Source organism: Asparagus officinalis, chromosome 6 (assembly GCF_001876935.1).
Source record: "Asparagus officinalis chromosome 6, Aspof.V1, whole genome shotgun sequence".
NCBI classification, from domain to species: Eukaryota; Viridiplantae; Streptophyta; class Magnoliopsida; order Asparagales; family Asparagaceae; genus Asparagus; species Asparagus officinalis.
The window spans coordinates 28,828,717-28,856,126 of NC_033799.1; positions in this window are offsets into that span (position 1 = coordinate 28,828,717).

Consider the following 27,410-nt stretch of genomic DNA (forward strand, 5'->3'; position numbering starts at 1 on the left):
TTTAAAAAAATTAATACTAATATTTAAAATAGTGAGGCTACTATTTAAAAATAGTCCAAATCTACTTCTTTGGTCAATGTTTGTTTTTTAATCTAGACAAGACTATTTTAAGTAGAGACTACTTAAAATCTAATATGGGCACTAGATTAAACCCACCTCACTTCCATCTTTACAATTCAGATATTAGAGTATGCATTTGTTGGTGGTCTCTGCAAGCCCGATGCATTTTGAGTGCGCCACTGAAGTGAATTCGAGCTGTATTTTCCATTCTTAAAAAGGACTTCGAAAGCCTTTGCTATAGAAATGGATGCTGTAGTCGGTGACGAATGAGATGAGAACTCCAAATCTATAGACGATTGATTTCCACATGAAATTGGTGATGTTGGTCTCACGATTTTGGCCAAGAGCTTAGCTTCTATCCATTTCGTAAAATAGTCTATGGTCACTATTAGAAACTTTTGTTGCACTGAAACTGTTGGGAGAGGCACCAATAAATCCAACCGCTATTGAGCAAAGAGAATTGGGCTTTACGACTTGAGTGAGTTCAATTGCTAAAGCTCGCGGTACATTCGAGAAGAATTAGCAAGTCTTGCATCGAGAGACGAGTCTTTCGAGCTCGGCTAGGATGGTAGGCCAATAATAACCTTGACGAATTACCTTTTGAGTGAGAGGTTTGGCTTCTAGGTGATTCCTGCAAGTTCCCTCATGTATTTTTTTAGAACATAACTACCTTTTGCTGGCCGAAGACAACTGAGATAGGGCACACACTACTACAGGAGTATGAGATTCGATAAAGCTGGTTATCGATCATAAGATATCTTCAAGTATTTCTTTGTAGACTCATTGTTTCAGTAGCATTCTCTAGTGAGGTCCCCACTATCAAGTACTAGATGAGAGGATCCATCCAATAGGGCTCCATTGGTGCTTTGGGTTGCATCATTGAGTTAGTTGGAACTTCCATGATGTTAGGGTTCTTGAGGTGTCCGTATACAAGGATCCCTGACTATTCCTTGCGCTCCGAGCTTGGATAAGGCATCTTTCCAAGCATTGAGGGTGCGAGGGAATTTGAGATTCTAAAATCTTCAAAATTGCTCAATAGCCTTTAGACCGCCTTCAAATACAGGATAATTCTCAAGTCTTTAGCTTTATAATCTCTCCTTACTTGGTAGACAACAAGTTGAGAGTATGACAAGATGTAGATGAGTTCAACCTTAACTGCAAACTCCAGCTCCACTGCCTAGAGCTTAGAGTCCTACCAAGAGTGCTTTGTACTCAGCCTTGTTGTTTGAGGCTAAAAACTCGAAAGTGATGGAATGTTGATGTGTGGACCCATCAAGGCCACATAGGGCTACTCTAGCTCCACTGCCTCCCTTTCTAGAGGATTCATCCACTTTCAATAACCACTACAAGCGAAACTCACTCAGGTCATGCTCGGGAGTACTGTGCTTCTAAGAAGGAGGCGCCTTGGCCATTTTGTGGGTCGGTGTAGGATCTGACCAAGTACACACTAAACACTAGAGGGGGACGAATAGCATTTATTTAAAATTTTTGCAAAGTAGATTATAAATTACAAGAAAGATAACAACAATCACAAAAAATAGCAATCACAAACACAAGCTTTTATACTGGTTCCACCACCCCGGGTGTACATCCAGTCCCTAACTAAATCCCGCTTGAGATTTTCACTATGATTTTAAAAAACTATTACAAAATTATAAACCAAATCTGACCAATTTGCAAGTCCCTGTAAATTGTAACAATCTCTAAACTAAGAGATCTTCTCTCACACCCAAGAGAAAACTTCCTTTGATGAAAGAACACAATTCCTATAAGCCTTGAATGTGTAGTTGTAGGCTAATTAAAAATTATTGTAGATAGATGATCCCCATCAAACACAAATGATAAAAGTTTGTAATGATCATGAACTTTCGATACTAGTTAAAATAATTTTTCTGGTATTTTAAAATATTCAATTATTATTTTAAAAGAGTATTTGTATTTTTCTCGATTTTTTAGAATTTTCTACGATTTAAAAGTCTAAATTTTAAATTTATTTAAATGATTTTGATATTTATAAATTAACTTAGTTTAGTAAAAAATTTTGGAATTAATCCGTTGTGTTATCGATACTATTATATATCATTTTGAATAATACATTGTATTATTTTTACTATTACGTATTATTTCGTATAATACGTTGTATTATTAATTACGTATTATTTGTATAATTTGTTATATTATTTCTACTGTTGCATATTATCGGTTATATTAGTACAACTGGTACGTTTTATCATGTAGATAATTATCATATAATTATTTGATTTTAATATAAGTAATTTTTTTATTGATTATTCTTGTTTAATTGTATAATTTTTTGTGTTATTTCTTCTATTGCGAAAATTAGCTATTGTATTAATACAACTGGTACATTTTTATTTGTAGATAATTATTCCATAATTATTTTGATTTTTAAATATAAGTAATTATTTATTTTAATTAATTTTTGTTTTAAATACTTAACCCTAACCCTAATATTATATATATATATATATTAATAATAATAATATAGTATATATATAGTAAATATATCAATATAATAATATATAATATATATAAAATATAGTATAAATATTATATGTATATAAATATAGTATAATAAATATATATATAATAGAATTGTATAGATATATATATAAAAATATATATATATAATATATATATAACTATATAGTATGTATAGTATATATATATAATGATATATATATAATATATAATATATTATAATATATATTAATATTATTAATATATATATAGTATAGATGTAATGGGTATCTGGTCATAAGGAGGGGATTTCCTGCCATTGACGGCTCTAAAATCACATGATTAGAGTTGATATTAATGGAATGATCGCGCATCCGTTGAACTTAATCTACTATTTAAAAGAAACAGCCAACACACCAAGTTTGGGGTGAATCATCAAGTCGTTTGAACCCTCCATGCGAGCATGTGAAAAGTTCTATTCATATCAAAACCATTAAAAATTGATACGATGATGAAGGGTCAAACGACGATGGGTTGACACCCCAACTTGTGGTTTTGGGCTTTCGAATATAGTAGATAAGTTCAACCGGAGCGATGCATCCACAATGTCGGTGAAAAAAAAAAGAAAAAAAAAAGAAAAAATCATGTGATTTTAAGAGGCGTCATAGAGGAAATCCGCCTCCTATAACAAAGGATACCATTAATTCATATATGATATAAGTATATATATATAATATATAATATATATAAATTATATATATTATAATATATATATATTAATATATATTATATAAATAATATATTATATATTCCTAATAATATATATATATTAATATAATTAATATAGTAATTTAATAATAAATATATATATTATATATATATATATAAAATATGAATAATATTATAATATATAATATATAAATATATATAATATATAAATATCCTGTAACGGCAAAACGCTCTCCTGTTCACATAATGCGCCGCCAACCGCCGTACATCACACAAAAAAAAACAAAATGCTCATCTCTCAATCTCTCTCTCCTCATCGCTCTCTCCCGCCGACCCGTAACAGCCTTCACCGTCCACCAAGACAACCGGACTGCCTCGAGACCGACGAGTGCCGGCGCACTGAGCGCCTAGCCGCCGAGTCCTCATAAATGCCGCCTTGCACACTCCTCCATCGGCGAGTCGACGCGCTCCCAGACTCCGGAGCTGCTACAGCAAGGACGAACCACCTTATCCCCAGAGCTCAAAAAAAAAACACAACCACAACCAGCGACCAAAAGATCCCTAACAGATATGGCCTTTAATCCCTCTCCTCGTCGCCAACGCTCGAAGAACCCACGCACAGATCCACCAGCCAGAGAAGAAAAAGAAAAAAAAACCGCTTCCTCATCTCTAGGCCATGTGACCATCATCCCTCCTCTCATCTACTCCAACCACGCAGCGACGCGACAACAGAGTAAAAGAATGAAAAAGAAAAAAAAAAAAAAGAGAAAAAAAAGAAGATAAAAAAAAAAAAAAATAAAAAAAACCCCAGACACACAGCTAGTGCTTCGCATCAAGCTCCGTCGACCCCCTCTGCAGAGCTCATAGTACACTATATAAACGTCAGCAACCATAACTCCAGCGCCTCACCCGACCGCACAGACCAGAAAGAGCCAAAGCTACAACCATCAGTACCATAAAGTTACTCATCCCCACGGCTGCAGCCATGAACTGAGCCGCACTGCCGCGTCGTCGCGACCCCTATGACCACACCGCCATTAGCCGTGACGCAGTACGGCAAACTCCAAGCCAACGGCGCAACGCTAAGATCACACACGCCTCAGCCTCGACCAAAAACCGCACTGATCCGACAACAATCGTGCCTACTAGCCGGCTCAGACCACACACTAATGACGTCCGCCACTACATAAAAGGAATGATCCGACCAGGCCACGGTCGGCAGATCAACTAGAGCTAGTCACCGCGATCAGATTCGGACGTAATCTACGCCATGCCGCTAAGAGACACCTCCTTGTCGCTCGTCGTCAACACCCCCGCCATAGTTTCGCACGTCGCTTCGTTCAACAATACCCCAAGGCAAGATCATGATTTCCATTTTTTTTGTTTCAATTCTTATATTTGTCGTGCATGTGAATTTACATTTTTAATTATTTATTAATATTTTAGATTTGTTAATAATTATCTACGTGAGTTTGATGAATAGTATTAAATGAATCATAATTATGTGATAAATAGTATTTTAGAATAATTACAATATTTTTTAGAATTTATTTTGTGAAAGGAATTATTTTCGAATGATAAATATTTTTAAAAGAATTATTTTGGGAAAATAGACTATTTTGAATTAATGAGAATTTATCTTGTAAAAAAAATATTTTTGAATTTATGAATTTATTATTTTAAAATATTATTTTTAGAATAATTATGGTGAGAGATAAATTGAAAAGAATTCATTTTGTAAAAGATTATTTATTTTTTTAATTAAATTAGTTTATGAACGCATGATGGATGGTTGTTGACCGTGACATTTTATGTGCAAAACAATCATCGATTCCATGATTCTTATTTTAATTACGTGGTATGCTATGATATCGTTGTACATGATTGGTTGTTTCATTTATTATTTTTATTGTGATTGAGAACTCTTAGTAGTTCATGACTTAGTGGCCTTGTGCGTCATGAACAAGACTTAGTGACATGTGTGTGTGCGTTGACTGAATTTAGGAGGTGGACCAGAGATCTAGTTTAGGTTATGATTGTTGATTTAGAAAAGCGAGAAGAGTTGGGATGGGAAAGTCTTGGTTCATGTGATCAGATATAGCTGTTGTTGTATCTTTCAGGCTCGCCCCAGGATCCAGTGTAGCTTAGGGTTGGTTTGTTTGGTCAAAGTGAAGCTAGTGTAGTCACTTTGGTCCGTGAATTTGACATTCACCCGAGTTTAGCTTGAGTTCGAACCAGGGTAAAATCGGATTGTGTGTAGCCCTCTGATCGATCCAGTGTAGCGGCGTATTGGGTGCACGTAGGGGATTTGTGAACAGTTAGTTATCCGAGAATATAAACATTGACTCTGTTGACCCTATAGTTTTGATGATGATTTGACAAACAATTTATTACTAATACGTTTTTCCAGTGTTTTGTGTTTATGTTCTCTTTTCAGGTATTTCAACACAGCGTTAAAGATTCAAGTTCATCTGCGTGGGTTTTCTTAGGTATATGATCAGTTTTCTTACATATATAGTATGATTATATCTAAGCTCAATATATATACACTTAACACGATCTTTGACATTTTCTATCATATAGATGATTTTTCTTTAAACGTTGTTAAAATATCTTTATCTCTTATTTACAGCTCTCTCATACCTGATTATATACATATAATATATGCACAATATATATATGAATATTTACAAGTCCTATATCAAACTTTCACTTTCATAAAAATACAGGTTTTCTAATCATTTTTCAAAAACAGGTAGTTTTCACAAACGAAATTCGTTTTTCCAAAAATTCCTTTTCAAACATGTTCATTTCATCATTTATAAACTTTCCCCAAAGTTTCACTATTTTTGGATATGAATTGATATTTTTAACGAATTCTCAAAACTGACCCAAAACCTGTCATTTTTCACATATCAGATTTCGGTCGACCGATACGGTCGACCGACGGTAGTCTGTTTTCTGAGAATTTCTTTGAGTATTTTCCGGTCGACCGGAATTTCCGTCGGTCGACCGAAATATCCATTCGGTCGACCGAAATTCACGTCGGTCGACCGCCTGCTTCAAAACATGTTTTCTCTGGGTTTTTGAACTAATCGGTCGACCGTACCGGTCGACCGACGAGCTGATAAACTGAGCCTAACGACTAGTTTTTCTAATGGGCTTTTTGGTCTTTTTCTTATTTTTAGCTGTTGCAATGGGGTGCTATATATACCCCATTGCTGCTCTTCTTCTAAAATATCAAGAAATCCAAGTTTACTGTTTAACAAGTTGTTAATCCCGTTTAAGAGCTGTTTAAGAGTTGGTTAACCCCCCCCCCCCCCCTCTAGGGTCTAACAGACTCTATGTGATATATGGACCAATGAGCTATTATAGAATGGTTAGTTACATGATCTCGTTACTTAGATGATTATGGATTCTTGTGAGATGAGGACCAGTTATATTCTTTTCATACATAGATCGAGATTAATATTTAATTATCTATAATTTGAGACATATGGTATATACATGAAGGTTTCCTTGTTTGGATTATTTCGGTTGACGTACTACGTCTCGTATTGTAGATTTTTAAGTATTAATTCCATCTAGTTGTATGACATTGTTACTCGGATGTTTATGGATCCTTTTGACTGTTATGTTTTAGTAGTGAATTTGCATGTTGATTTTGTTAGATTTTTAGTTGCACGTTTCTTTTGTTATTACTGTTGTTGCATCGGTTATTGCCTTGGTCGTTCGACCTTTCTTTTCTCCCTTGTGGGATCTTGCCGTGTGCCATGCACACTGACGTACACCTATTTTCTCTAGTGTACGTCAGATTTAGAGGACGGACAGATCCAGCTTGGAGATGTGCCAGAGCCATGATATTCTCAGCAGGAGTGCCTTGCAGGCGGAGTTGAAGAATAGGCCGAAGCTCAGTTATCTTTTCTTAGTTGATGGTTCTAGTTGCTTTTGTAGTACTTTTCTTTCCGTTGAACGATGTATTTTATATTTCTTCAGTGTTCATTTGTTTAGTCGTGTATAAGGGCATGTTTGACCCGTATTTTATGTCTCGGATGATCTACTTTTGATGATATGATAATTTCCTATTTTGTGTTGTTCGTTATATTCTTGCTAATTGTGATCTGGGACCTGTGACTTCGTATTGTTTATTTCTTGATGCTTAGCATATTAGATTGAGTAGAAAGGGTCTAGTACTTATTTCTCCTCAGTCAAATACGTCGTAAGTTTGTTCACGTTCCGATCCCTGGTATTTTGGGGAGCGGGGCGTGACAGGTTTTTTTTGGTGGCCATGCAGTTCTCGATCCCGAGTTCCTACCAGTGAGAATATAATGGACAATTTAGACGCATATCATATTTCATCCGTAAGACTATAGTTAGTCCTTATCCTATCATCTCGATAGATTATGTCTTAGTCCCTACGTTATCACTCTTTGACTCCGGAGTTTTCCACTGTTCTTATCTCGTCGCTTCACGACTACACTCTCTCTTCCTATAAATCATCTTTCCTCATACCGGTCATTATTATATTTGTTGTTATTTTTACAATTATGTTTTCTTTGGTTTGGCTTATATATATGGGTTGATTGTATTAATTTTTGTATTATTTATTACATTATTTTATGTATCACACATAGTGTTATATTGTTTGTTGTTCATTAAAAATTATATATCATTACTTATATGTTTTCAACTGTTCAAACCATGTGCATTAAGTATTTCACATTGCTTAAGATTTCACATGTACATCACCTAACATATCTGATATTTAGATTATTTTATTATGTTTATTTATACTTTTGCATATCTATATTGTGTATGAGTGTGTTTTTCTATCATATTAACTATTATTTACTTATGTTTAGATTATTGTATATTGTTCGTATTTTGTGATATACTTTAATAAGTTTATGATTTTAATATTCTACATATGCACTATATTCTTATCCTTTACATTTTCAGTATTTAGTTTTTATCAGTCAGTTTTTTCTTGTTAGATTGTTTTAGTATGTTTGTATTGGTTTCGTTATTTTTAAGAGCCATGTATTTCTATGTTGATATTTAAGATATTATTCCTATTGTTAGGTTTGGAATTTGAGTTACTAATTATATATGTTTTTGTTACATTAGCTCGTATCATTAGTTATTATTCTCTTATAACTAATATAAAGGATAATTTAAAATAACATTTATGTTTCAGCGTATTCAACGATTTTTGTATGTGATAATTTATTTTAAGCTTTATGCTGTCAATTTGTTTGTTACTTATTTGAATGCATTGATTTTTAAGATTGATGATTCTATATTCAACTTATTACTATATTTAGTAGTATATAGTTTATGCTGATTGTATTTATGTGATTTGACTACTATATCATATATTGCAACATCTGAATTAATATTATACAGTAATAATTATTAATATTGTATCTTATTTATATTTATTATTTTATCTTATGAATATTACTAATATTTCTGATTTATTATATTTTTTGTCGAATACATATATAATTACGTCATTATTATGTTTTATATTGTAACGCCCCTCAGGGAGGTTACATAAAATTTTTAGCATGACCTATCTATAATAAGAATGGTCGACCTGCTAAATCTTTATGCACATCATAATATAGATATACTGAAGGGCGAAAAATAAGGTAGTGGAGATGTATATGAAATACTCAGGATCACAAGGTTGACAACAGAGTCCATAGAATACCAAAATAGAAAAACACTAAAGGGAACTACAAAATATTACAATAATATCAGTGGCTACAACATTAGTACAGGTTTTATAAGACTAAAATACTACAAAAGTGAACATAAATTAACTACTACTAAGAGTTTCCTCCGGAGCTAATCTTCAATTTCAGGGTCTGCAATCGATCCCCTTATCATTGCTACTAGTATGACCTGCGAGTGGATTCAGAAACAATAGGGGTGAGCCTAAGGCCCAATAGGTAACCATAAAAATCTCGGGTACAACACAAGGGAACGAATAAAAATGATAGATATAGATATCAAACTTAAACAAAGGGATCTCAATATTAAGTTGCCATTTTTATATCGCTATTATTGACCAAAATGAAATAACATGTAAAGATAAATAATCAAGGTCTAATATTCAGGATTCCAAACTCCCTAATTATGGGATAATCAATAAACCACGCATGCCATTATACACCCACCGGTGAGCATTATCACACAGGGCATTGTCCCCACCGGGACACATTACTATTACCACCCACCGGTGAAGCTTACTTCACACAGGACATAATCCATGAATATAGACTATTAATTATCAACAAAGAATGGAATATTATCATTACCAATAGTCGAATCATCAAAGCAAGTCTAAATGTTGCAATATAATCTTTCGAGGATATCAAAGATATAAAACTAATATAAACAACATTAGGATAATAATGGCTAAGCAATCCCTAAGAGCCAACGCATGAAGTGAATCAAATAGTAATATTACAGAAGTGATAAGATATACAATTTAGCATGGGAAACTAACTCGTAGGAATTTTAAGAAAGTAATCAATTGAACTCTCAAAGACTTGAGAGGAAACAATAAAAGGCTACCTACCGATTATGTCGGGATCCTCTCAGCCAACGAATGAATCAAAGATTCTTTGTCCTATATACATGTATAATCACATGAGATTCTAAACACTATGTATTTTATAGTTTTCTAACTTAAAACTTATATTCTGGTATAAGCTACACTCTAGATGATTATATCTAATATCTTTAACATGCACAACAGCACTAGTAGTGTACATGCAACAGATTTAGGTAAATGGATGGTATAACAATTGATGTCAAAAATGTATGAAACTAGTTCTAAATAACTCCATTATGAGTCTAATTTTATAATATAAAAATATTACATCAATGCATGATGTATAGTAAGTGTTATGCTCTCAGCAAACTACACCTATCAAAACTATAGTAGAAAAACAGAGATTACTATCTGGAATGAATGATTTATTTTGGCAAACTACACCTATCAAAACTATAGTAGAAAAACAGAGATTACTATCTGGAATGAATGATTTATTTTGGGTACTTAACATAATGCAAATAAGCTTAAAGTTGACATATAAGTGATATAATGGATTAGATTCCAAGTCCCATTAGTTTCATAAAAATTTTATTTTTATAATGCATGTTACATGCAAAACAACACAGGGGGTAGACTGGAATTGCCAGTACATATACTAGCTATTAGAACTAGGTTTAGACTTACCAAACATTATTCGAATTAATTCAAACTCACATCAACAAAAGAAAAATTGAGTCTAGTTCTAGAACAAAAAGAATTTCATGCATGCATGGTTTATGTTGAGATATATGCTCTTTACAAAGGACATAACTCAGGCAGATAGTTTCAGACACATGCACTAACTTAAACCATATTTTCAAAATAGTAAATGATCTTAGAATTTAACAAACATGGTCTCAAATGAAAGCTACGAAAGTCTAGTTTTAAGAACATATATAATTTTATGTATGCATAGTATATATTGAGATATACGCTCTTTACAAAGTACATAACTCGGGTAGACAGTTTCAAACATATGCACTAAGTTAAACCATATTTTCAAACTAGTAAATAATTTTAGAATTAAACAAATAGGGTATAAAATGAAAGCCACGAAAGTCTACTTTCTAGAACAAAAATAATTTCATGTATGTATGGTATATGTTAAGATATATGCTCTTTACAAAGGACATAACTCAGGCAGACAGTTTTATACATATGCACTAAGTTAAACCATATGTTCAAACTAGTAAATAATTTTAGAATTAAACAAGCAGGGTCTCAAATGAAAGCCATGAAAGTGTAGTTTCGAGAACAAAAATAATTTCTTCATTTAGATGTATACAAAGAAAGTTATGATCTTTTTACTGATAGTGTATCTTACTGCAAATTTCTGCACGAAATTTCTGTTTCAAGATAACATTGACATGCAAGCCCTAAAATGTTACATGCAGAAATTTCTGTTTCAAGATAACATTGACATGCAAGCCCTAAAATGTTACATGCAAGACCCCAGATGTAATATAACTATAAGACATGCAAGCCCTAAAATGTTACATGCAAGACCCCAGATGTAATATAACTATAATTATTGATCTAACTCAGTTCTAACTGATGGAATAAAAAAATTATTGATCTAACTCAGTTCTAACTGATGGAATAAAAAAATTTCTTAAGAGTTGATACCTTAGAACGCTTTTCCTCCCTTTCCAAGCTTCAATGGGCCTTTTCTTGACTATTCTTGAGCTCCTTCTTCTTCTTCAAGGTAAGCATGGTGTTTAGGGTGAAAAAAAATTGAATAAGAAAGAGGAAATAGAGAAGGATTGCTGCTGGCCAGATATAGAGTGAAGGAGAGAGATAGAGTGATATGATAGATTTCTCTTGGAAGAGAAGAGATGTGAAAGGTTGAATGTTTGACTACATTTTTTCCCCATGCACAAATCTCTTGCAATATGAGCTTTTTGAGGGTTTATATTGAAAATTTCTTCCACTAACATGTTTGGCCAAAATTACATAATTATGTTAATTAGAGAATTTTAAATTAGGTATTTAACATATGGGTTATCTCTAATTAAAGTTTAAAGTATGGTTGGTGGTTTACATGCTAAGTTTATATGCATGCTATAACTTCGTTAACTAAATTATAATATAGAAATTAGCTAAGTTAAAATTCTCATGCTAGAAAATTATCCGGGACACAATGAAGGAAAGAATTTACTAATTTATGGATCAGTATCGGTAACAGTATCCGATCAACGGAAGGAAAAAAATGGAATGTTACATTACTTCCCCCCTTAAGCGAATTTCATCCCCGGAATTTTTACGTACCCTTAAAATAAATGTGGATATGTTTTTTGCATCTTAGATTCTAGTTCCCATGTTGCCTCCTCAATGCCTCGATTATTCCATAATACTTTAACTAGCAATATGAACTTGTTTCTCAGCTGCTTCTCCTTAAAGCCTGGCACTCAAACCGGTCGTTCTTCATAAGATAGATCCTCCCGTAGGGGCAAGGCTTGGTGCGAAATGATGTATCTTGGGTCTGATACGTACTTCTTCAGGTTTGAGATATGGAACACGTTATGGATCTTCTCTAATTCTGGGGCAGGGCTAGCCGGTAAGCGGCATGTCCAATCTTATCCAAAATTTCGAATGGCCCAAGGTATCTCAGACAAAGTTTGCTTTTCTTACCACCTCTTGATATTCCTTTCATGGGTGTAGCCTCCAAAAACACATGATCACCAACCTGAAATTCTAGGTCCTTGCGTCGTCGATCTGCATAGCTCTTTTGCCTACTTTGTGTCGTTTGCATATGTTGTCGAATGGTTTGGATCTTCTCAGTCGTCTCTTGGATTACGTCTGGTCTGAGTAATTAACGATCCTCAGTCTCTTCCCAACAGATAGGGGATCTACATTGCCTCCCATATATGGCTTCATAAGGTGTCATGCCAATGCTAGAATGAACTCTACTAGCGGCAAGTGCGTAGCCCAATTGCCTCCAAAATCTAAGGTGCAAGCTCTCAGCATGTTCTCTAGAGTCTGTATCGTTCTCTCGGATTGTCCATCAGTCTGAGGATGTGTTGAGGTGCTGAACTTCAGTCCAGTCCCTAAAGCTTGATGTAGACTCTTCCAAAATCTTAAGGTGAAACGGGGGTCTCGATCTGATATGATGGATATGGGAATCCTGTGAAGCTTCACGATCTCTTTAATGTATAAGCTGGTCAACTTTTCTATGTTATATGATAACTTGTAGGATATGAAGTGTGCTGACTTGGTCAGGCGGTCAACTACCACCCATATAGCATCCTCTCCTTTTGTTGATCGGGGTAGTCCAGTAACAAAATCCATGGTGATGTGATCCCATTTCCATTCTGGGATGGGCAAAGGTTGTAATAATCCTGATGGTTTCTGATGTTCAATCTTCACCTGTTGGCATGTCAAACACTTTGACACGAATTCAGCTATATCCTCCTTCATGCGGTTCTACCAGAAGTTTTGTTGAAGGTTTTGATACATCTTGGTGCTACCCAGATGAAGAGCATATATGGTCTGGTGAGCTTCTCTCAATATCTGATCCTTAACCTCCCCATCATTGGGTACACAAAGGTGATTACCCATCTTCAAAACATCATCTTGAATCTGAAAGTCTGAATATTTTCGTTGTTCTACCTTCTTCCTTATCTCACTTAGCTCCTTGTCTTCCTTCTGTCGCCCCTTGATTTGGTCCAACAGAGTAGGTTGTAGGCTTAACTGACAAATCTTCATTTCAGAAGAATACTTACTAACTTCAATCTCCATTCTCTTAAGCTCCTTACTTAACTCAGCTTGATTAATTAGCAAACAAGCTGATGCAATATGATTCTTTCGACTGAGTGCATCTGCTACTACATTAGCTTTACCTGGATGGTAAAGGATATTTACATTATAGTTTTTTAGCAATTCCAACCATCTTCTTTGTCTCATATTAATCTCCTTCTGAGTAAATATATACTTTAGGCTCTTGTGATCTGTATAAATATCACATGATACCCCATATAGATAGTGTCTCCATATCTTCAGGGCAAAAATCACAACAGCCAATTCCAAATTATGAGTGGGGTAGTTCTTCTCATGAGGCCTCAATTGCCTGGAGACATAAGCCACCATCTTCTCATTCTACATCAGAACACAACCTAAACCTCTGGAAGATGCATCACTATATATCACAAACTTACCTGAACTCGTAGGGATAGTGAGGATAGGACCATTTACCAACCATTTCTTCAACTCCTGAAAATGTTCTTCGCATTTCTCACTCCATATATATTTGACATTCTTACAAGTCAGATAAGTTAAAGGAGTTGCTAATTGGGAAAAGTCATTGACAAATCTTCTATAATATCCTACTAGTCCCAAAAAGCTACGAATCTCAGTCACTAAGGTGGGACACGACCAGTTCACTACAGCTTCAACCTTCGCTGGATCCATGGATATCCCATCTCTAGTGATCACATAGCCCAAAAACATTACCTTTTCTAGCCAGAATTCACACTTTTTAAACTTTGCGTATAGTTGTTGTTCCCTTAGGGTTTGCAATACAATCCTCATATGTTCTCCATGCTCTTGGTAACTCTTAGAATAGATCAAGATGTCATCAATGAAAACCACCACAAATTGATCTAAATACTCTTAGAATAGATCAAGATGTCATCAATGAAAACCACCACAAATTGATCTAAATATTGTTTGAATATCCGGTTCATCAAATCCATGAATGTCATCAATGAAAACCACCACAAATTGATCTAAATATTGTTTGAATATCCGGTTCATCAAATCCATGAATGTGGCTGGCACATTAGTCAGTCCAAAAGGCATCACTAAAAATTCAAGTGATCGTAGCGAGTCCTGAATGCTTTCTTTGTTACGTCATCAGGCTTAATCTTTAACTAATGGTATCCTTACCTTAAATCAATCTTGGAAAAATATTGAGCTCCTTGAAGCTGATCAAATAGATCATCTATCCTTGGGAGTGGATACTTATTCTTAATTGTCAATTTATTCAACTCTCTGTAATCTATACAGAGTCTCATACTCCCATCTTTCTTTTTCACAAATAAGACTGGTGCTCCCCATGGAGACACACTTGGTCTAATGAATCCTTTATCCAATAACTCTTAAAGTTGTTCATTCAGTTCCTTCATCTCAACTGGCGCTAATCTATAAGGGGCTTTAGATATAGGAGTGGTCCCTGGGACCAAGTCTATGGCAAACTCTATCTCCCGATCTGGAGGCAATCCTGGCAAATCTTCTGGAAAGACATCTGGGTAATCTCTTACAACAAGTATATCTGAAAGCTTTTTCTCATTCAATTGGTCACTTATCACACAAGCTAAATATCCACTATAACATTGCATCAACAATTTGTTAGTCTTCATAAATGAGATTAGGTGTGTGAGGGATCTTCTACTTTCCCCTTGAAAAACAAAACTCGCCTCCACTTATGGTTTAAATTTTACCAATTTTCTCAAACAGTCTACAGTAGCATGATGAGATGCTAACCAATCCATTCCTAAGATAACATCAAAAGCTGATATGTCTAGGCATATAAGGTTTGCATTCATGACATGATCACTCACTAAGACTCCATAATTCTCATAAACATATGTTGCTAGGAGACTACCACCCATAGGTATGGAGACAATTATCTCACTACTTAATAGTGTCGGTGAATTGGGAAAGTTCCTAGCAAAGTGAGGGGATACAAAAGAGTGTGTAGATCTATGGTCGAAAAGTGCATGAGCGGTGAATGAGCATATGGGAAGAGTACCTTCCACCACAGATGGCAATGCTTGTGCATCCTTCCTTGTCAGAGCAAAAACTCTTCCTTGGTTCCTCTGGTTTTACTGCACACTCTGGTTAGACTGAGCCTTCCACTGAGAGCACTTGATTGTTGTGAGGCATTAGCTCGAACTGTGCGATTTCCTCCTGGTGCTCGCTCTGTTATCGGTTGATTCCTCATGGTTGGACAATTTTCTTGAAATGCCTAGGTTGACCACACTCGTAACATCCACGGTGAAGTCTGCAATATCCAGAGTGATGGTTTCCACATCTGGAGTAGACTGCTGACTTGTTTGGCTGGTTCGTTCGATCATGACGAAAGAGAAATTTTATTGTTGCTGACCTTTCGGGCTGATTGGATGCTGACATGTCGGTTACGGGACCTCCTTCCGTCCGTGGGCATTTAGCTGAATTCTGCTTCTTATTGCGGATCTCCTGATACTCTAACTAGTCTTTCTTAATTTCAAATGCAGTCTCGACCAGTTCTGCGTAGTTCCTGATCCTGAGAGCCACTAGTTTTCATCTGATATTTTCCCTGAGTCCTCTTTGAAACTTCTTGGCCTTATATGATTCTTCTGCAATCAGATGTGGAGCAAACCTTGATAGTTGAGTAAACTTAGCCTCATACTCCTGTATTGTCATGTTGTTTTGCTGCAACTCTTGAAATTCGATAGCCCACTGATCCCTAACACCCTCTGGAATATATTTCTTATTCATAAGCTCCACAAATCTATCCTAATCAATATGTCTTTGCACAGCCCTTTCCAATCTTAATGTTGCTCTCCACCAATGTTCAGCTTCCCCTCTGAACATGAAAGCGGCAAATGATACCTTTTGCTCCTCTGTGTAATTTAAGACTGTAAATATCTTTTCTATTTGTAAAATCCAATCCTTTGCCACCAAAGGGTTAGTGGTACCCGAAAAAGATGGAGGTGTGAGCTTCCGAAACTGTTCTACAAAAGTATAATAATTCATATCTAAGATATAGATGAAAGTATGCAAACCCAAAATATACCACACTTGGGTGTCCACCCAAAAGCAGAAAGTAATAAGATTCCTAAGGTTAGTGACCCAATGGGTCAACCTCTAGGAAGAGGTGGAAGAACTGCTAGAAGTAGACTCCGTAGCGGAGTCCTCAATTGGCTGGGGTTCATCACCATCTAGGCTGATCTCATCCTGCTCATCATCCTCGATAGGATCCTCCACCATCGGCTCATCCTCCCATGCCCAATCCTCCTCACCCAAGTCGAGCTTCCATCCAAGTGGAATTCCCTCTAGTATCCCACAAGTAGAGGCTCCTGCATAACCTCAAATTCTCACTCCATGGGCTCCTCCTCTGGATCCTCATCCTCCATAGGGTTCTCCTCCGACTCCTTCTCCTCGGGATCCTCCTCTATAGGGCCCCCCTCCTCGGGATCCTCCTCTATGGGGTCCTCCTCTATGGGGTCCTCCTCTTCAGGGTCCTCATTCTTAAGCTCGCCACTCTTCGCCAATTGCCCACGGGTGTGATGGCTAATCGAAGAGTAATCCACTCTCTCCTTAAATGTATCCTCTGGAATAGTCTCCTCAGAGCTGATCTCCTAATCATCTGAATGTGTTGACCACACCACCCCGCTACAAATGGATCCTTCCATCCGAGAAACATTCTAATCGGAATCTGCCATTCCTGCCAAAAGTTATCTATCATCATGCAAGGGTACAAAACCAATCTAATAGAAGTCAAGATATTACAAGAATGTCAGGGAAAGATAATCTTTCCATGACTGGTGTTTGACACCGACTCGAATCGTCCCTAAGTCCCCTTGGCATTTTATGTAGGACTCTTAAGGTGTCAACCATTGTTCTGATACCACTTTGTAACGCCCCTCAAGGAGGTACATAAAAATTTGGGCATGACCTATCTGTAATAAGAATGGTCGACCTACTAAATCTTTATGTACATCACAATATAGATATACTAAAGGGCGAAAATTAAGGCAGTGGAGATGTATATGCAATACTCAGGATCACGAGGTTGACAGCAAAGTCCATAGAATACCAAAATAGAAGAACACTAAAGGAAACTACAAAATATTACAATAATAGCAGTGGCTATAACATTAGTACAAGTTTTATAAGTCTAAAATACTACAAAAGTGAACATAAATTAACTACTACTAAGAGTTTCCTCCGGAGCTAATCTTCAACTTCAGGGTCTGCAATCGATCCCCTTATCATTGCTAGTAGTATGACCTGCGAGTGGATTCAGAAACAATAGGGGTGAGCCTAAGGCCCAATAGGTAACCATAAAAATCTCAGGTACAACACAAGGGAACGAATAAAAATGATAGATATAGATATCAAACTTAAACAAAGGGATCTCAACATTAAGTTGCCATTTTTATATCGCTATTATTGACCAAAATGAAATAACATGTAAAGATAAATAATCAAGTTCTAATATTCAGGATTCCAAACTCCCTAATTATGGGATAATCAATAAACCACGCATGTCTTTATACACCCACCGGTGATCGTCCTCACACAGGGCATTGTCCCCACCGGGACACATTACTATTACCACTCACCGGTGAAGTTTACTTCACACAGGACATAATCCATGAATATAGACTATCAATTATCAACAAAGAATGGAATATTATCATTACCAATAGTCGAATCATCAAAGCAAGTCTAAATGTTGCAATATAATCTTTCGAGGATATCAAAGATATAAAACTAATATAAACAACATTAGGATAATAATGGCTAAGCAATCCCTAAGAGCCAACACATGAAGTGAATCAAATAGGAATATTACAGAAGTGATAAGATATACAATTTAGCATGGGAAACTAACTCGTAGGAATTTTAAGAAAGTAATCAATTGAACTCTCAAAGACTTGAGAGGAAACAATAAAAGGCTACCTACCGATTATGTCGGGATCCTCTCAGCCAACGAATGAATCAAAGATTCTTTGTCCTATATACATGTATACTCACATGAGATTCTAAACACTATGTCTTTTATAGTTTTCTAACTTAAAACTTATATTCTGGTATAAGCTACACTCTAGATGATTATATCTAATATTTTTATAGTTTTCTAACTTAAAACTTATATTCTGGTATAAGCTACACTCTAGATGATTATATCTAATATCTTTAACATGCACAACAGCACTAGTAGTGTACATGTAACAGATTTAGGTAAATGGATGGTATAACAATTGATGTCAAAAATGTATGAAACTAGTTCTAAATGACTCCATTATGAGTCTAATTTTATAATATAAAAATATTACATCAATGCATGATGTATAGTAAGTGTTATGCTCTCATCAAACTACACCTATCAAAACTATAGTAGAAAAACAGAGATTACTATCTGGAATGAATGATTTATTTTGGCAAACTACACCTATCAAAACTATAGTAGAAAAACAGAGATTACTATCTGGAATGAATGATTTATTTTGGGTACTTAACATAATGCAAATAAGCTTAAAGTTGACATATAAGTGATATAATGGATTAGATTCCAAGTCCCATTAGTTTCATAAAAATTTTATTTTTATAATGCATGTTACATGCAAAACAACACAGCGGGTAGACTGGAATTGCCAGTACATATACTAGCTATTAGAACTAGGTTTAGACTTACCAAACGTTATTCGAATTAATTCGAACTCACATCAACAGAAGGATAATTGAGTCTAGTTTTAGAACAGACAGAATTTCATTCATGCATGGTATATATTGAGATATATGCTCTTTACAAAGGACATAACTCAGGCAGACAGTTTCAGACACATGCCTTGAGTTAAACAATATTTTCAAACTAGTAAATAATTTTAGAATTTAACAAACAGTATCTCAAATGAAAGCTACAAAAGTCTAGTTTCAAGAACAGAAATAATTTTATGCATGCATGGTATATATTGAGATATACGCTCTTTACAAAGAACATAACTCAGGCAGATAGTTTCAGACATATGCACTAAGTTAAACCATATTTTCAAACTAGTAAATAATTTTAGAATTAAACAAACATGGTATAAAATGAAATCCACAAAAGTCTACTTTCTAGAACAGAAATAATTTCATGTATGCATGGTATATGTTAAGATATATGCTCTTTACAAAGGACATAACTCAGGCTGACAGTTTCAGACACATGCACTGAGTTAAACCATATGTTCTAACTAGTAAATGATTTTAGAATTAAACAAATAGGGTCTTAAATGAAAGCCACGAAAGTGTAGTTTCTAGAACAGAAATAATTTCTTCATTTGGATATATACAAAGAAAGTTATGTTCTTTTTACTGATAGTGTATCTTGATGAAAATTTCTGCATGAAATTTCTGTTTCAAGATAACATTAACATGCAAGCCCTAAAATGTTACATGCAAGACCCGGATGTAATATAACTATAATTATTGATCTAACTCAGTTCTAATTGATGGAATAAAAGAATTTCTTTAGAGTTTATACCTTAGAACATTTTTTTCCTCCCTTTCCAAGCTTCAATGGGCATTATCTTGACTATTCTTGAGCTCCTTCTTCTTCTTCAAGGTAAGCAAGGGGTTTAGGGTGAAAAAAATGAATGAGAGAGAGAGAGATATGATAGATTTCTCTTGGAAGAGAAGAGATGTGAAAGGTTGAATGTTTGACTATATTTTTTCCCATGCACAAATCTCTTGCAATATGAGCTTTTGAGGGTTTAAATTGAAAAATTCTTCTACTAACATGGCTGGCCAAAATTATATAATTATATTAATTAGAGAATTTTAAATTAGGTATTTAACATATGGGTTATCTCTAATTAAAGTTTAAAGCATGGTTGGTTTAGGTTAACGTGCTAAGTTTGTATGCATGCTATAACTTCGTTAACTAAATCATAATATGAGAATTAGCTAAGTTAAAATTCTCATGCTAGAAGATTATCTGAGACACAATGAAGGAAAGAATTTACTAATTTATGGATCGGTATCGGTAACGGTATCCGATCAACGGAAGGAAAAAAATGGAATGTTACATATATAATATGCCTATTTTGAATCGTTTGTTTACTCTTACGTCTACTTTGATCATATAATATTTTATGACTATTTTTATCATAACTTACCTTGTTAGCATGATTAGTATTACGAGTATTCAGAATTTTTATATGCTTATTATTATATATATGTTTTTATTTTAATGTTTATTATACATTATGATTATATTTGCTATATTTGATTATTATATCTATACTTCCTTACGTGCGTTTATGCTTCGACTGCTTTAAACATATGTCTCTATAATACTATCTTTGAACTTTGTAACGTGATTGGAAAAAAAAATTATTTCCGGAATTTGTGCCTTTTATGTCTTATTTGGTTACATGTAATTTGCTGATTACATTCATGTATTTGTTTGTAATTATACTTTTGTATATCTTGAATGTCTATTCTACTAACTAATTGTATGATATTCTAATGTGATTTAATTTTTATTATTTTTATGTCTCTTTATTTTGTCTATTATGTTTGTCTAAACTATATGTATGTTTGATTCTTTGCTATTTTGTTTTGCTTGCATACTCTTCAAATGTCCTTTTGCTTTTGCTTATATATGATTCATCTGTTATTTGCATTGTATTTTTATGTTTTGTATTTTATCATATTTATCATCTGCTTACGTATGAGTGATTTATACTTTGTTGAGACCTTTTTATCTTTTATCTTCTTTATGTTCTTCTTTTAATTATTTATATTGTTAAGTTGATATACTTTATCATATGTTCTAGTGATTGACAATTGTTTGAATTACATATTTATATTTCATATTATATTTTTGTATGTTATGTGTTTGTTATATTGCTAATTCTGTATTATTGATTATATTTTAACACTATGATATGTTGTCTTATGATACTATATCAATAATATCATGTTGATATTATATTTTTTTATAATTATATATTTGTTATTGACTTCTTTATTATTAAACTATGTTGACTGGTACTTATATTTTTATATATGCCTAGATGTTGTGTTATTTTATAATTTGATATGTACCAACTATTATATTTATAATATACATGCTTCTTTATACCTGTGTAATCTTTTTCAATATATGTTCACTCTCTTTATATTATACTTACATCATTCTTATTATTTATATTACATACCAGACTTTCTTATGACCTTATGTTATATATATTACCTTGATGATTTGCGTACTTTTTATACTTCTGCTTTATCATTATTCCTACTTATTTTATATCCTCTGACTATACATTATTGATTTATACTATATACAATTTACTATTAACTGTTATCATCATATTCTGCTTGTTTGACTTCATATTTGACTTGCCCATATAACTTATATTTGATATTGATGCCTAATGCATTCTCATAACGTGTTTCATGCCTTATATATACAATATGTAAAATTACATTCATATTTTTCTCATCTTATTTATTTATAGAATATTATGTCTAAATGATTCTTTGTATAGAATGTTTTTATTATTTTTCTATATGTGTGCTATAAATGTTTTATATGTACTTTATATGATTAAATTTCATTTTGTGTCTATGGTGATAACTTAGTATTTTATTATAGTGAATTGTATATTTGTATTCATATATCTCTAGTGTTTTTATTATAACAAATTGTATATTTATAATGTGATAACTTAGTATTTGTGTGTCTATATTTTGACTTGTGTTTTTCTCACTCTCTACTTATGGATATGCAATTTATTTTTAATTCTTCTCTATATGCGTTGAGTTGAGTCTCTCATTCCATATCTCTGTCCATTGATTCTTTTAATTCCGAGGATGGAATTTGTTTTAAGGGGGGTAGAATGTAATAATCATGAATTTTTGATACTAGTTAAAATTATTTTTTGTGTATTTTAAAATATTCAATTATTATTTTAAAAGAGTATTTGTATTTTTCTTGATTTTCTAGAATTTTCTATGATTTAAAAGTCCAAATTTTATATTTATTTAAATAATTTTGATATTTATAAATTAACTTAGTGTAGTAAAAAATTTTGGAATTAATCCATTGTGTTATCGATACTATTACGTATCATTTTGAATAATATGTTATATTATTTTTACTATTACGTATTACTTGTATAACTTATTGTATTATTTTTAGTGTTGCATATTATCGCTTGTATTAGTACAACTAATACATTTTATCGTGTGGGTAATTATCCTATAATTATTCGATTTTAAATATAAGTAATTATATTTTTTTATTAATTATTCTTGTTTAATTGTACAATTTGTTGTATTATTTCTTCTGTTGCGTATCAGCTATTGTATTAACACAATTGGTACATTTTTATTTGTAGATAATTATTCCATAATTATTTTGATTTTTAAATATCAGTAATTATTTATTTTATATATATATATATATATATCCCGTAACCCAAAACCCTCCCCTATTCACAAACGCAGCCGCCAACCCCCGTACACTCTCTCCTCTCTCTTCATCTCTCTCTCATGATTAAGTAATTCTCAACTACTCATGATTAAGTGATGCTACTAATAAAATAACATGATTGTATATATTGTCATGAGTAAGTTGAGGTTTATTGATTATAAGATATTTAAGAATCGCCCAAAGGTTGATTGGTTAATTTTATAATCTATAAACATGACTGTGGTTAATTAATATACCTAATTAGATATGTTTAGAATATCCAAAGATAGCAAGCATGTCTAATTAGAGTGTATATAATTGCTGATTATATGAAATAAAACTAAGCATCAATTATGTTTATTGTTGTACATTGATGGATCACCCAAAGGAGAACTTCGATGTACGTTTATTAATTATTTTAATGTTATGTTAATATGTATTATGTGTTTAAGCTCATGACTTAAAGCATTAATATGTCAACATTCTATATATTTTGCAGCACCTATTTCTCTTCATTCGCAAGACTCGTCTATTGTAAAGTTCAATGGGCTTAACTTCCATGAATGGTGTGAACAAGTTCAGTTTCACCTGGGTGTTCAGTGTATAGACGAGTGGACCTGAAGTTTCCTTCAGGGTGAGTTCTATCATTACACATGATGCATCATGTTCCAGTTGTTCGATGCAACATTTATCAGTGGTTCATGTTTAGTTAGGGAGGTTTATGAGTTTTCTTTTAAATGTAATAAAGTCGTTATGTCACATACTGGATCCTTTATCTTTAAAGACTATGATTCTGATGGAATGTATAAGGTTAGAGCAGAACCTGTTCTTAGTTTTGAAATAAATAAAATTTATGTTTCTAATTATCTTATTAGTAATAATATTGAATCATCTGATATTTGGTGTAGGTTGTCTAAAAATCACTGCAGATAGCTGATCCCCATCAAACACCGATGATGAAAGTTACACTCTGACGACTTCCAGAATGTTACAATTTGAAGACTTTCACGCAGACTGATGAAGGTTACAATCTGACGACCTTCGCAACAACTGATGAAAGCTCTAAAAAACAGTCTTCACAATCAACATCGAGAGTTACAATCTGACGACTCTCACATATCAAAGAGCTAAAGCAAAGATTACTAAACGACGATCTTTGCAATGTTCTGACAGAAAGAGACTACAAATCGACGGTCTCTTCAAACCAAGAAGTGGAAGTCCTCCCCACGAACCAGCATCAAGACGCACCATGTTCATAGCCACGAACGCAGCTCAAGCGCAGCCTCCAAAGATGCCAACGCAACTTCTATTCGCTGTCAAACGCAGCTCTTAAATCCTGCCAACGCAGCTCAAATCGCTGCCAAACGCAGCTCAAACCGCTGCCAAACGCAGTTCTAATCGCCGCCAAACGCAGCTCAAATCGCTGCCAAACGCAGCTCAAACCGCTGCCATCAAATCGCTGCCAAACGCAGCTCCAATCCGCTGCCAAACACAGTTCAAATCGCTGCCAAACGCAGCTCTAATCGCCGCCAAACGCAGCTCAGACGTAGATTCCAACGCTGCAAACGCAGCTTCTAATTGCTGCGTCCGAGCTTCCAGACGATGCGTTCAAGCTTCCAGACACTGTGTTTGAATGCAGAATTCACGTCAGAACGTGGGCCTGCGTTTGACTCGTTCAAACACGAGCTGAACGGTTCCAAAACCGTTTCCCACGATCTGAGGGGATCACAACTCCACTCAGGAGTGATTTAAGGAGCGGTTACATCTCATTAGCCCCACTTAGGAGCGAATTAAGGAGGTGGTTACACCCCTTAATCCCCTATAAATAACTAAGAAATCAACTTAGTTCGGGGCTGGATCTTTCGGGTCAGTCTATTGGAAATTCTTGGCAGCGAAAAGAGGATCCTTCATCCTTCGGTTGGAGCTTTGGAGATCGGCAACAAGATCTTCTTCATCCTTGGCTTATAACCGACTTTCGGTTAAATCAACTCTTTCATAGAGTTTCAAACTCGTTCAGAGTTCTCCACAACGTCAAATCGTGAGGAGAAGACCATGTTCCAGTGAAACAAGACATCGGATTGTCAACGAGAAGCAAACTCGACGCGAGCATTCGAGGGAGGCATCTCATCGCCACCGTGAAGGACCCAGAATTAAACAAAGGAGAGAATCCATATCATTCTCTTCTCTTTTGTAATCAGGAATTCAAATTGTAATCGAGAGTAGAGAGAGTTGTAATCATTCTTTTTCTAAACAGTTAGAGAGAATAAAGTCAAACGCAATTCTTTCATTCATTTTCTTATTACAAAATTTCCAACAAACATTTGGCACAAACATCTTGGTCATGTTAATTTTTATTCTATAAAAATAATGATGAATCTTAATATAATTCCAAAACACTCTTTAGATCATGGTAAGAAATATCAAGTATGTGTAACAACTAAATAAATAAGGAAACATTTTCAATCTGTTGATAGAAACTCTGAGTTGCTTGATTTAGTTTATACTAACATTTGTGAATTTAATGGTGTTTTGACCAAATATATAAAAAAAATATTTTATCACCTTTATAGATGACTATAGCAAATATTGTTATGTTTATTTGTTTAAAACTAAAGTTGAGACTTAAGAAAAATTTATCATTTTTAAGAATGAAGGTAAAACTCAAACTGGCAAGAAACTTAAAATGTTAAGATTTGATAGAGATTGAGTATATACATCAAATGAGTTTACTCTTCTATGCTAATCTTTTAGCATAGTGCATGAGGAAAATGCTTATTCTTCTCAGTTTAACTGTGTAGCTGAAAGAAAAAAAAATAAAACAATAAAAGATATGATTAATAATCTACTTGAAAGTCCAGGACTTCCTAAATATATGTGGGGGAAAGGCTTTGAATACGGCTTGCCATAATCTGAATAGAGTCCCTTTAGAATCATAAAGAAAATAGTCCATTTGAACTTTGGAGAGGTCAAAAGATAAGCTTGAAATACCTTAAAGTGTGGGAGTGCCTAGTAAAAGTGCTAATCCCAGAACATAAGAGGAAGAAGCTAGGTTCTAAGACAATAAACACTATTTTTCTGGTTATGTATAAAACATCTATGCTTTGAGATTTTTAGTGATCAGATTTGAAATTCCAAACATAGATGTTAATACAATTGTTAAATTTCGTGAAGAAATGTAGCTGTTATTAAAAAAACAGTAGAGAAACAATTAAGAATCCACAAATAAAACTATGCGATCCAAGTTACTCTATCCAACCTAGTTCAGCATAATATTCCCACCCTCAAAATCACGCGCAGCACGATCCCCCTTTTTTATTATTTCTCTCCTCAATCGTTCATTTTTTTAGTATTTCTCTCCTCAAATAATTTATTTATAATTTGCACGCCCCCCGCCTATCGACAACACTCTACTGACATTTAAGCCAAATCTCGTACCCACTTCACGAACCACCACCTCCTCCACCTCCACGACAAATGGCCTCCGCCCACCTCCGCCGCCTCCGCCGCCGCCAAACCCCCCACCCGCGTGTTCTTCATCCCGTGGTACGGAGATTGGCCACGTCATCCCCCTCGTCGACAATCGCCGCCTCATTAGTCCACCGCGGCCTCCGCTCCACCGTCGTCCTCACCCCGCCAATGCTCCCTCTCGCGCTCCTCCGATAGAAACGCCACAGCCTCCGGCCTCCCCTCACACCCCTCCTCTACCCCTTCCCCGCCGCAGAGGTCGTCTCCCTCCCGGTGTCGAGACAACCGCGCGCACCGTCCCCGAATCCGAGGCTACAAGATCAACCTCGCCGCGCCTCTCGCCCGCCGGCCATCGAGTCCCTCATCCGCCTCCACCGCTCCGGCGCCATCATCTCCGACGGCCATTTCCCCTGGACGGCCGCACTCCGCCGACGAGTCGGCATCCCTGCTTTTTGCTTCCACGGTCTCGGCCTGTTCGCCGCCACCATCATCGTGGAACTGCCTGCGCACAAGCCTCACTTTGCGGTGTCTACGACACCGCAGCCGTTTCTGCGTTCGGATCTCCGCATGCCGATCCGCTTGGTCATCGAGCTTCCGGATTTTCATCGCGGAAAGACAAGAGTTGAAGATCGACACCAGCCTATATACCCAAGGAGAATACGGCTCGTCCGTGAACAGTTACCCGGCGATTGAAGCCGGGTTACGACGACTGCCTACACTAAACTCAGCGGCGAGCCGTGCTTTTTCGTGGGGCAGTAGCGTGAGCGAACGTGCGGCGCGGCCGAAAAGACCAGGCCGCCGCGGCCGTGCGAGGCGGGTCCGGACGCGCAACCGGACCGATGCTGTCATGGCCGCAGCGCAGTCACCGGCTCAGTGGTCTACCTTGCTTTGGCA